This window comes from Fundulus heteroclitus, chromosome 7, assembly GCF_011125445.2.
Source record: "Fundulus heteroclitus isolate FHET01 chromosome 7, MU-UCD_Fhet_4.1, whole genome shotgun sequence".
Classification (NCBI taxonomy): Eukaryota; Metazoa; Chordata; class Actinopteri; order Cyprinodontiformes; family Fundulidae; genus Fundulus; species Fundulus heteroclitus.
In genome coordinates, this window is record NC_046367.1 from 23,655,272 (window position 1) to 23,667,774 (window position 12,503).

A 12,503-nucleotide genomic window follows, 5' to 3' on the forward strand; every position below is an offset into this window, starting at 1 on the left:
CAACCTGGAAAGTTCTCGTCAGCGTAATTCTAATTACGCTGAAATTAGACAGTGAGCGTAACGGTGCTACATGCTAAGCTAACAGTATGGCACGGATGTTTCAGAGCAACATAAAGCTCACGTGCAGCATCAGAAAAGTTGTAAACCGACCTGTACAACAGACCTGTAAGCTAGCGCTAGCTGTTATTAGCTGCACAGACAGCCCAGGGTTCTGTCACGGTCTGGGCCCTTCGTGTTGCACCACTCAACGCCCCGTTATGTGAATGCATACTGAAACAGCGAAACAACATATGTACATGTGTTCAGTCTTTATTGTTTATAAGTTATTGGTTTAATTCATCTTTAAGTGGTGCAGGAGCAGCATATAGTTTCCACAAGCCTAGAGCGCCCTCTTGTGGCTATGGACGGTAGCGTTTACTACTTGGTTCATGTTGTGCAGTATGATTTACCATTTAAAATTAATATATGTCGCACCTGACTATAAGTCACAGGATCGGCCACACTATGAAAAAAAGTGTGACTTATAGTTCGAAAAATATGGTACAAAAAAAAGTAGCTGTTCCCTCATAAAATGTCTCTAACATTCGATTTTTCTCAATATTCCTATTTTCTATTTTGTGTTTATCTTTTCGTTTAAGTTTCCTAATTTTAATTTTTCAAAGCTGTGGGACGCTGGACAAATGAGTGCGTACGTATGTTTATGACCTTTTGGCTTTTCATGCTGGTCTCTAATTGGTTACAGAAATATTTTCATTGCCAGTCATTGCTTTTTTTATCTTTATTCATCTAATCAGTTTCTTTTGTGAAACCCGTTGATCAAAGTCACACCCTTGGCAGTTCAGACGCACAGGCACGATTGATGCAGAACCTTATATGAACCTTTGCATGGTTCGTATCTCATGTTATTTTTTTGCAGTATGCTGTTACACAAGTTCTCAGTTTCTATGGTGTGATGTTGTAACATTTTAAACTCTTTCACGTGTCCCTTTCCCGTCTTGCTGTGTATCAGATCCAAATCTTTATGTGACGAGCTCCTGTTTACATTTTTAACGATTTTCCATTGTTCTTAAGCGAATGACAAATTTGGCTTCTGCTCTATTCTTGAGCAGCAGAGTCTAAGGAGAGGGCATTTTTTTTGTCTTTTGATTCCTGAATTTATCTGACTGAACCTAATTTGCAAAGTATTTTCATTTATAAAATGTTAGACTTTACTAACTGTATTTGAAAAGTCAAACACGGCATTTCAAACAATGTACATGAACGCGATGTAATAATATTAATTAACCATACAATCTCTTCATTAGTGAATTCCCAATCTCTTTTTTATAGATTCAGTTGAAAAGGCTGATATACAGTTTGTATTACTATTATTATGACTGCAGCTCTGTGGAATGCACTGACTTTGTGACGAGTCGATACTGAAACAAAAAGTAGGAACATAAGAGACAATGAGCTTATCTTTTTCCAAAGTTAACTATACTGGAGTGGCACACTTATAGATATTTAAAAATGTTTATTTTATTCTCTCTCGGCCAGATTAAAGCAAAGATAACTCTGTGGTTTTAAACATAATGCTCACAATTTTTTACTTGGTCCCTGGCCTTAATGAGCTCTTGATGCTGGGATGGTCCCATGTTTGTTCTGTGAATGGATCATAAAAGCTTTCTGGGGCCTTCAGAAATAATATTGCAGCATCTTATGAGTCTGGCAAGGGATTTAAAGAAGTCTCAGAACAATTTGAAATTAGTCATTCCACTGTTTGGATATCAGTTTACAAGTGAGAGTCATTCAAACAGCTGTCAACATGCCAGGTTCTGGCCATCCAAGCAGGTTGACCCTAAGAGCAAAATACTAAAAGAAACGTTCAGAACCAATAAAGAGTCATAAATGGATCTGCACAAGGTTCTTGCTACTGTGGATGTGAAAGTGTGTGCTTGTACAAGCAGAAAGAGACTTTACAAGTTTAACTTTCATGGGAGGCTTGTAAAGAGAAGACCTTTACTCTCTAAGATGAAGATGAGGCCCAGGTTAAAGTTTGGCCGAAAGAACACAGATAGAGACCAGGATTTCTGGAATTAGTTTCGTTTGCCGCAGCTTTAGCCAAAATTCAATTTTTTTGACACCAGAAAAGAGGCCATGATTGGCTCAAACCAAATGCACCATTCTAGCAAAAGATTATCATACCAACTTGTAAAGAGCAGAGCCGGTGGTGTCATGGTTTTGGGAGGCTTGCTGCTACGGGACCTGGCAAACTCACCATCAAATAATTGTCCATGAATTTAATGGTATATCAGAGGTAAGTCAGTGAATCAACCAAAGGCTGCATTTGAATTGAGAAAGCGAAAGTCCTGGTCTCAGCACAGACCTTGATGTCACTAAAATTCTTTGGTTTGTTGATTAGGATGAAATCCATCTTTCTCTCTCTTTTTGTTTTCCTTCAAACTATAAATCGCTTGCTCTTATGTCCTTTTTAAAGCGCACATTTGTAGCACCGCCACAGGTAGTTTGACACATAAAAACTAAGTAATGCTCCTAAAATAAACCTTACTTGGTCTTACTCGGTTTCAGGCTACACCACGCAAACACTCTTTCTCTGCATATTAAGATTCCCTCATCTGTGGGTGTGAGATGCTTGAACCATGACGTAAAACTGATGGCATTACATAATTTTTGATCATTTCACTTAATGGTTATTTGATCACTGGAATTGAATTCCTAAATGGTCAGTTGATGCATGGATACAGAAGAAAAACAGTAACATATTATCAGAACAAAACTAATGGTTGTCCTGGATTTGGGAGGATGTAAGCTCCTGTGGTTCTGGTTCCCTACCAGCACAAGTTTATTTTACACATCAAGACAGTTGCTGGGTATGTACAGTAAGTTCTTAGAGGCCTTCGCATTTGTGCTTTCTAAGAGTGGCTTGTGAAGACAGCATAATAATTAGAAATTTGTTCAGTTGAACAAAAAGGTGGACCCTGATTCTTAAAGTAATTGTGCTAAGCCTGTGCTTCAGGCACAGAATCACTGAAATGCCATGGTACTTAAAGCTTGCTGTTGATCCATCTGACATGCTTTGAGCCTGGCGTTAATTTAGAGGAATCACTGTTTTCAAAGTTTTCTATTGGTGTTGTATCTATCAATTATTTTAATTAAAACTCTTAATAGTGACATGGGCTCAAAGTTCTCTGGCCAATACATTGGCCGCTTCTTTTTTTTTGTGGATTTTTTGGTATTCTTTTTGATCCATTGTATATATGAAGATTCACTGTATATAACTGAATGCACCTTCCCTACTCTGCACCTTCTTGTATAAGCCGATGTGACGAGTGAATTTCTCCATTGTGAGATCAATAAAGACTATCTTATCTTATCTTATTCACAATGGTCACTTTTTAGACTGCGAGCACATCAACCACTATATTATTATTATTATTATTATTATTAAATGTACTTTCAGAGGGTTATGGTTGGTTAGCCCATGCAGTTAATGTGCTCGAACTTAAGTGGCTTCGGCTTAGGTTGTTCAAATAAAAGCGTGATACGTGGATAAGGTGGCAGTAGCACAAAAATGTGCGTTGCGCAGCTGCCGCGGTGTTTACGGTAACCGAAGGAATGTGTCACACTGATGTCAACTTGTTATTTACTTTCCAAATCTGAATGACTGAGCAAGGCGAAAGGAGAATTAATCAAGCGCTGGTTGACCAGGCAGGCGAAAAACAGCCGGGGAGTGGGGGAGGGGAAGTGGCTGAAAGCAGGCCCAGAAAGACAACTTGCACTACTGTAATTGTGCCTAAACCAAAAAAAGAAGAAAACATGTCTATATATATATATATATATATATATATATATATATATATATATATATATATATATATATATATATATATATATATATATAATGATTATGATGATAATACGAAGATATTTGATTGAAAAGCTCAATTTGATTTAAAATAAATGTGATCAGGGCTCGAATGTAAACCCGTGTTCAAATGTAGGTTACTCGCCTAGGTTACACCTTAAAACTGCGTTTCACCTTAGGCATGACATTAACTGATTTTGCACGCTTAAAGGTGTTTTGGGTATTCAGGTTTAAGGTCAGGCAGCCCTCCCCCCCTCCTCCTCCTCCTCCTCCTCTTCCTCCCCGGCGTCTACGTCTCTCCTGCTCGCTGCTCACTGTGTCTGCGCTCGTGCGTCTCTCTCAGTGAGCGCTGAAACTCCAGCGGAGAGCAGCCAGCCTGCAGCCACGGCCGCCCCTCAAACCCGGGCTCGTTCCAACTTTTAGCGCCAGACGAAAGAAAGCTCCCCGCACCGACCCCCGAACCCCTCCTCTATCTCTCTCTCTCTCTGCCGAACCGGCCCGACTTTTTTTGAAACGCGCCGTAAAACGCGGGCAGGCGAAATGGGAGGAAAGTGTTTGCTTGCTCACTGAAGTTGTTGGAGGTTCTCCCTGTGGAAGAGGAAGAGAGAGGTGGCGGCGGCGGACACCACGAGTTCACTCTCACAGTTAAAAGGTGGGTAAAGGCTCCGGATGCGCTGCCCGCGCGCTTCTTTCTGCATCCAGCTTTTTATTTATTTTATTTCATTTTTATTATGGGGACTCTTGGAAACAGATTATTGTCATTATGGCGTTTAAGCGGGAGCTTGCCGGTGTTTCGCACCCTTTACTCACCCCCACACGTGTGTTGTGAAATTCCCGTTTGCGTCTTTCAATTATTGTCGCTTGTCCGAAACGAGCCACTTTATTTGGCTCTTAACGCGTTCTGTTTGCTGCCTTGCTCGTGTGTTACCATGCTTATTTACAGTGACTTTTAAAGGGTTAAAGGTTACCTAATAATTTGAGACTAAATAACTGCGTTTTCCTCTCCATTCTAATGAAAACCCCCCCTGGTACGAATGTACACTCTCTCGGTTGTTTTATTAAAGCTTATATGTCAGTGATGTAATAATATTTTGGGCATTCAGAGTTAGGAAGCGCATGTGTGGGGGAGGGGAAGACTTTCAACTGTACAAGAGACTGCCACCAGCTCCAAGGGACAGTTTTTTTTTTTGTGTGTTACTGTATAACTGCTGGAAAATCTAAATGATAAACCCTGATAAACAGGATACCTGGAAGAGAGACAGTATGTGAAGAAAATGCACTCTAACATGTCTGACCTGGCCTCTGAGGGTAAAAGTGTTCATTAAGACGTTCAAACACCTTGTGTCTGATTGCTTCAGGTCAGTGACCCCTAACATTAAATTCCAGTCATTTTATACACACCAATTGTGACTTCGCTAAGGATGGCCTTGTAATTAGTGTTCAGGTTTACAAATGTTTTAAAAAGTTCTGGTTTAAAAAACAAACAAAACCTAAATTTTTCCTTGACACGATTCCAGCCAGGTGCCAGGGAACCAATCAGAGGCTACGTTCACACTGCAAGTGTTGATGCTCAATTCCAATTATTTTCTTATTTAATAATTTTTTTTCTTTTTTGGGGGGTGGCCGCTCATAATATTAAATATGACGGCCATCCTACTGCTGTCTGGACGGTTCAAGGCCGCAAAGCGAACCGCAAGCTCAGATAATAGGAGACGTCACGGTGAAGTAATGGTGAATGTAATTGTTTTTAGAAGTGGTCAAAAAAGTAAAAAAAACAAACAAAAAAAACTCAGATACCGGGCAGCATCATCATTATTATTATTATTATTATTATTATTATTATTATTATTATTATTATTATTAGAAAGCTGTTGAGCAATGGGAGCCGACAATATTAAGACCACATCATAGCAAGAAGAAGTTTAAGAGGAAAGCAGCACTGCTATTGACAGTGGTGTTTTTGTGGAGCGCTAACTCCTACCACTATGTGATCCAGGACTGTGACGTAAAAGGTGGATGAGATGCGACATAACAGTTCAGACTGTGGACGCTTTTAAAAATATCCGATACATATCTAAATTAGTACCACATATGGAAGTGGCACAAAGCTGAATTTTTGTTGTTTTTGTTTTCGGTGAAGAGATCGGAATTGGGCCGTTCACACTGCCATGAAAACGTCACATATGGGCAAAAAGATTGCATTTGGGTCGCATTTACCTGCAGTGTGAACATAGCCAGAGTGACCAGAGTTTTTTTTAGTAACCCAATGAAACGCAGGGTACTGCCACATCTCCCCTCCCCCTACATGTTGCTACGTGCGCCAGTGAGCTGGCTGAATCCCTCGCGGACCGTTGTCGCAAATTCGCCTCGAACTGGAATGCAGCCACGGTGACACACGTGGCACTAATGCTTGTAGTAGTAGATAGTCATGCAGTCAGGCTTTGAACAAAAGGTACGTCTATAAGGTAAAGTTACGCCCATTGTGACATGCTCATCCAGTCACGGGTTTCTCTTTACTTAGGTTACACCTTCCCATGTTGCAGATGCATCTACTTGGACTTGACAATAGCCGATAGCCCGAATAATAAAGCAGCTTACATCAGCTTTTTGGTCACGTTTCTTTATAAAGGGCACACAGAAAATGTAGAATATTATGCAACGCAGGAATATGCAAACTTCCACTAATCCCGTTAGTGTCCGTTATCCTGTTATTGAGAGAGCATGGGTTGAAGTAATATGCCTTTTTCTTTTAAGTATTTATTTTTTTCCCCCCTAATGCCTCTTCCTTAATGGTTGTGGACCGTAACGGGAGAGTGGCTCAGATTGTCCCTCAGTTATTTAGTAAACATTCAGCTCATGTGCAGGAATTTGCTATCCAACATAAGGTTCCCAAATTTCACTAATTGCATCGTCTTAAATTTCCCACAAGTAATAACAAGCAGAACAATATTACATTTATCATGTTTTAAAATGTTATAGTTGCACCAGGCGCAGGGTTGAAAGGGAAAGAGGCAGTCTGTCACTGAACCTTTCTCGGTACTGTAAGAAAATGGGGCTTCTTTTAAGTATTCATGTGATAATGTACAATTAACTTTATACTTGAGGCTGTCATTTTTTTTTAAATAATTTATTTCCGTAATCGCTCAAAATGCTTAACGACAAAGCAAAATAGACTGACTTGCAACAGTTACCAATGAAATTAATGTATGTTGAAAGAAAGTGTCAATTTAAAGCGCTAAATTGGCCCAAAGTTAAAGAGGTTAACATGGTGATCAGTTCCTGTTTACAACTGAGTTTTGGTTATGTGAACAGAGCTCTCAGTAAACAACCCCACCCCCCTTTTTTTGTGTGTGTGTGTGTGTGTAAACATGGTTATGGTAAAATGCTTAAATCTAGTCGTAACGTGAAATGTCCGTCTTGTTTTTTGTTTTCAAGTGTAGGCTGCCGAAATTGCCTGGGAATACCCAAAAAAAACGGCACCCACCCAACGTCAGCCTTTTCACACTTATTGCTTCTTAATTGTATTCACCGCCTGCTTGAATGGAAGCAGATGAAATTCGTGGTTGGTATGACTGAGATGTCTGTCTAGGGGTCATGTTTCAGTTGCTCTAAGAGGGAGTGGGAGCTTGATGAATGCTTTTGCTACTCCTGAGTCATTTGACCCAGGTGTTATGCTGATAGTACCTTCATCTGTTCAAGTCAAACAGCCTATAATATATCTGCTAGTGGGTCTTTCATCTATTGTCAAAGAAGCTGTAGGATGTGAGGCGTTATAGGTAGTTTTACCTTTTCTTCTATATTATTCTGAAAGTAGCTAGTCTTCTGGTTGTTTTGTTCCATGGGTGTAAAGCCATAAGGACGCTGTCTTTGATTTGAGTCAAATAAAGAACCAAAAAAAACTATTTCGCCTGGTCTTCCTTGTCGTGCCTTGAATCTATTTTGAAAAGCAACATTGAATTCTATTCAGTGTAAGGAAACAGAGCTAAAGCCTCTGGGGCGGGTTAAGTTTAAAGCAGAAAGGCATCCTCTGCAAAAAAAAGTAGGGCAAGGAAGTCCCCGAGAAGAGCTTTGTCAGTCTTGTGGTGCAACACTTCTCTGTTTGGAGCTATCCAAATATTTCTGTAGCAGTATTTATTTATGATAGGCTGTGGGGGAAGGTAAGGCATTCTCTACCCCCACAGAGACATGCAATGTTCATGGGCTACCAGCCAAGCTGGTGCACCAGTGGTTACTCTAAGATTACTCCCACAGCCGTATTGGCTTATTGAGGGCTGTATTTATGTACCTTGTCAAATTTTAGGCTTATTTTGGCACAGTTTATGTTGGGTGTTGTGCTTTCTTTGTAGTTATTTGAATTAAAATGGGTCCATGTGCCCTTAAAATGTATTATGTAGCTGTTTTAAGTGTTTAGCATGTTTGGCTCATTTGTGCCTTTTTTTTTTTTTTATATATATATAGTTTTTCATATGTTTGATATGCAGTATTTTAACATGGATCAAGACTGCAGTCATGGAAGCCCAAGTGTTTAAAAATAGATCTTCAGAAAGGAAAAGAGGTGCGCAGTGACTGATAAGGCTCGTGCTAACTGTTCAGGAAGTTGTGAAAGAACGTATATTATGCCAGATGGAGAAACCACTTTAGTTACTGTTTTATGTTCTCTTAGTGATTTCTAATCTTTGTACATCCTGCTGTGCATTCTGCCATCTTAGTATACCTTGTGTTTCTCTTAAAAAAAGTGGAAAACCTGCTGCTAAAGACTGTACTGGCAATTAAGGCTGTGCGATATGGCTGAAAAATGTATCACAGTATAAGCCTTTCATGTCAGTGGATATCGATAATTACTGAGTAGTGTTTTGGTTACCTATTTGAAACAAGGACCAGGGGAAAAAACCTCGAATGTAAACTGTAACCCTAACGCTATTAAAATGTAACCTTTTAACCATTAAAATTGGTCAGCCCTACTATCAACCATGCTTAGTTTGGCTGTGAGAGGTTGAGAGGCTAAATTTCCTTTCCTCTGCCTAAATCCTCCAGAACACCATGTGGTTCTGGATCGAGTTCAGTGGAGTTATTGAACATTTTATTGGACGTATTTTCTATTGATATCGATCAGGTGTCTATTGCGATATGAATTGAAATAAATTTATTGCCCAGCCCTACTGGCAATGGGTCCATATGAGATTATCTTAGTATAACCCTAAATAAGATGTACCACACTATTGAGATAATTACATTAAAAACCTTGTACATGATCAAATTCATTCTGTTTTTAAAGAGATTTTCCAATTTTCCTACTACTGCTAAAGGACTTTTTACATTGACTGATTTATAAATTCTGACACATGAACTCAGGAAAAAGCAGAGAATAAATTCCTGTTACCTTAGCGTTAACCCAAATGAGAAGGATTAGCGGTGCTAATTTACTTTGTAAAGTTGTTTCCATACAGCTTAACTTATCTCTCTTTACACAGAAAAGTAGTGCAGGAGCCTACTTTCAGTCAACCGACTGACGGTGCAGGTGTAGCATCTATACAACAGCAAAAACCTCCGGTCACCCTTCCCTTTCTGAGCACGTCATTAAACGGGGCTTTAAACCACAGGAGTGTGACGTCGTCTCCTGTTATCTGCGCACGAGGGTCGCTTTGGGGTCTTGAAGCATTCAGATAGAAGTCTGACAGTGGTTGCATTTAATTGGTAGTATGAACGACAACGCAATAAAATCGGAATTGAGCATCTGGACCTGCAGTCTGAACGTAGCCTTAGATAGTGAGAGCAACTGCAAGATCTAATTGGCCTTCAGGAGTAATTAGGTATTTTTGAATTGAATTAAATGGTTATATTTGTGTTCCAATGAAGAGCGAGTGAGGAACTAAGATGCATTTTGACTGAACATCTTGATGTTAACGGTACAAAACCATATCTTGCTGAGCAGTGTGAGATTGCCATGAGATGAACAACCTAATAACTTCAGTGAAAAATTGTGGGGACTTCCTTAATGGCACCATTTCAAAGCAATACGGCTAAAAGTAAATGCTCTGCTGTTTGTATTGACAAGTTTCCGATGGTACAAACGAGACTGAATTAAGTCTGATAGGAAATTACAGGGTGATTTTTAGTTTAATTAGCACCATGAATAAAACATTTTGTATAGTCCAATGGAAATCATCTTGACTCAATTTGTTAGTCCTTTGTTTAAAGAGGAGAAATATTTGAATGACACTGACAAAACTGTTGCACATTCTTCCTTCAAGGGAACTTGTTGGCACTAGAAATTTCCAGTTTTGCTCATGAGCTGTTGCTATGTTAGCCTAAACAAGGTTACTGTAGGCTACAGAGCATTGCTTGAACAGATGCCACCTGTCTGTGTGCAGATAAGTCCATGTAGAAGATATCACGTGTAAACATCAAATTGACAGCTGAACTTACTGAGGCTTAGTTATGTATAGAGAGCTGTATTTAAGGGGTTTCTATTTTACAGCTCTGACTAAAAAGCTGCATACGGTTGTTCACAGGTAAATCATTATCACGTCTCGCCCCGTGTTGGGGCCTGTTCTCGCCACCTTGAAGAGTGGCTGTTTGCAACAGCTTTAAACATGTTTAACAGGGTGTGGGTAGCTTTTAGGTCACCAGGTGACATTAGTAGAAAATATTTAATTGCCTTTGTTACCGGTGGTGTTGCAATTCCTCTTTCTTTTCTGGGTCAATATGCAGACAAAACTCCTTTTTAGCGCTGGAAGTGGATATTGCCTGTAAACACAGTACATTATTCAGTTGGGACTCTCACGCAAGTCGTGTAGGTGAACCTTTTTATGACTAAGAGTTTGGTGGCTGATTGCGATATCCGGTTTTTGTGAAGCTCTGACTTGCTGAGACTGTTTTGATCTGATTCATTTAAAACGATACATAAACAGTATTAAATATGTTTTTCGCCTCTTTACCCATGGGATGTCATTAATAATTTGTTTTGGTAGCAGAGGCAATGTCATGCCACTGTTGCAGAGCAGTCACTGTAAGACTGTTTTATTAATGTTTTAAAACATTTGGGTGGGGACGGTGGTGCAAGAACTAGGAGTTTGTCCTGTAAACGGTCGGTTGCTGGCTGAACGCAGCCTCCTACCGTCTCCGTAATTGTGCCCTTGGACAAGACACAAAGCACCTTGCCTGCTGTGTGTAGTCAGAGGGCCTGGTGGTGGCAATTGTGTAGAAGCCCCACCTCTTTCAGTCTTCCCCAGGGCAGCTGTGGCTACACTGCAGCTTACCACTGTTGCCATGTGAATGTGAGTGAATGGATGAAGCGCTATATAAGTACAGGCCATTTGCCATTTCTACAACCAGCATGTCCCATGACAGAACTTCTATGATCAAAATTATAAAACATCCCCCTTTTGTTTTACTTCATTCAGCCTTCCAGATATCTGCTGAAGTTTTGCTCTCTCTCGCTTTCTCGCAATCTCATTAATCTGCAGAAATGCTGTGATATCCTGAAAAATGCTGTTTCCCCTAGGTTTTAGATATTTCTTTCCTTCCTCTGACTTAATTTTGAACCTCAAAAGTAGCTAATATTGGGTTTAATATTGGGTTTCTTCCCTTGATAACTGTGTGTACACTGAAGAAAGTCCTTTTCAGCGCAGCTTTGTAACACTTGGCAACTGGTGGCAAAATCTTGGATTTTCAAAGTTCCGATGGGTCATTTGTCAGGGTTGGTGCATTTCTAAACCGGTTCTTTAACATTTTTGTTTAACATTTAAATATACTGATAATAATAAAAGAAAAATCTGCTTCAGGTTCATGGGTAGAGGGTGTTGTATTACATTTCATAAAAATTAGAGTATCCCAGTTTAGCCATTGAGGCATATTTCCCTTTTATCTGATTTTGTTGTACTAAACCCAAAGCTGAATGCATCAAAGAACACGCTGTTTGTTAGTTTTCTGTTAAGCAGGCAACAAAACTTTCCCGCATTTTAATGAAAACCCATTTGGTTTGTAGTTCACCAACACTTAACATATAAGGATACATTTGAATCGGTCTCCTTTTCTTTTCTGCAAAGAAATCCTGCAGTCCATCACAGGTAAACACAATGGCATCAATAATAAAAGGCTCAGATGGATGATTTTTTGTTGTTGTTTGTGAAATAATGTACATTACTACACATACTTTTTATTCTCTGTTTATTTGATATGGACTGTAGAGGTGATCCTGTGCCCTACACAAAATATTTATAAGCAATGGGATGAGATGGTGGTTTGAAACGTGTCTGAAATACAAACCCTGGGCAGGTTTATCTTTATACTCTGTTCTGATGTTGCGTAACTGAGAAGCTTACGGCTACACCGTAATTGTCGCATTGCCACACGTTATCAAACTACGGCCATATTATTATTATTATCGCTCTCTCTCATATCCCTAATATTTTGTAGCCGGATGTCATATTTCACACAGTCTAGATTGTTTTGCAATATTTGCCTTTATCATTGAGCGGGGCAAATGTAGCGCCTTCATGTCATTTTACCATTTTGAAGCAAAATGGTCTTAGTGTTTGAAATTTGCTGCCTGTAGTGTGTCTCAGCCAATCAGTAAATAGATAGATGGATATAGAACACCCTGCTCTGAAAATAAATGAATAAAATGTTGACCCTG

General features: G+C 39.6%; 1 protein-coding gene across 1 annotated transcript in view; it reads left to right on the forward strand.

Moving 5' to 3' along the window:
* The first annotated feature begins 4,172 nt into the window (after positions 1-4,172).
* tbl1x (transducin beta like 1 X-linked) overlaps positions 4,173-12,503 on the forward strand; it is a 29,431-nt gene continuing 21,100 nt past the window's right edge. The window contains exon 1 of the mRNA XM_012873255.3: positions 4,173-4,517. The gene's annotated coding sequence lies outside the window, so the exon portion shown is untranslated. The remainder of the gene's footprint in view (positions 4,518-12,503) is intronic.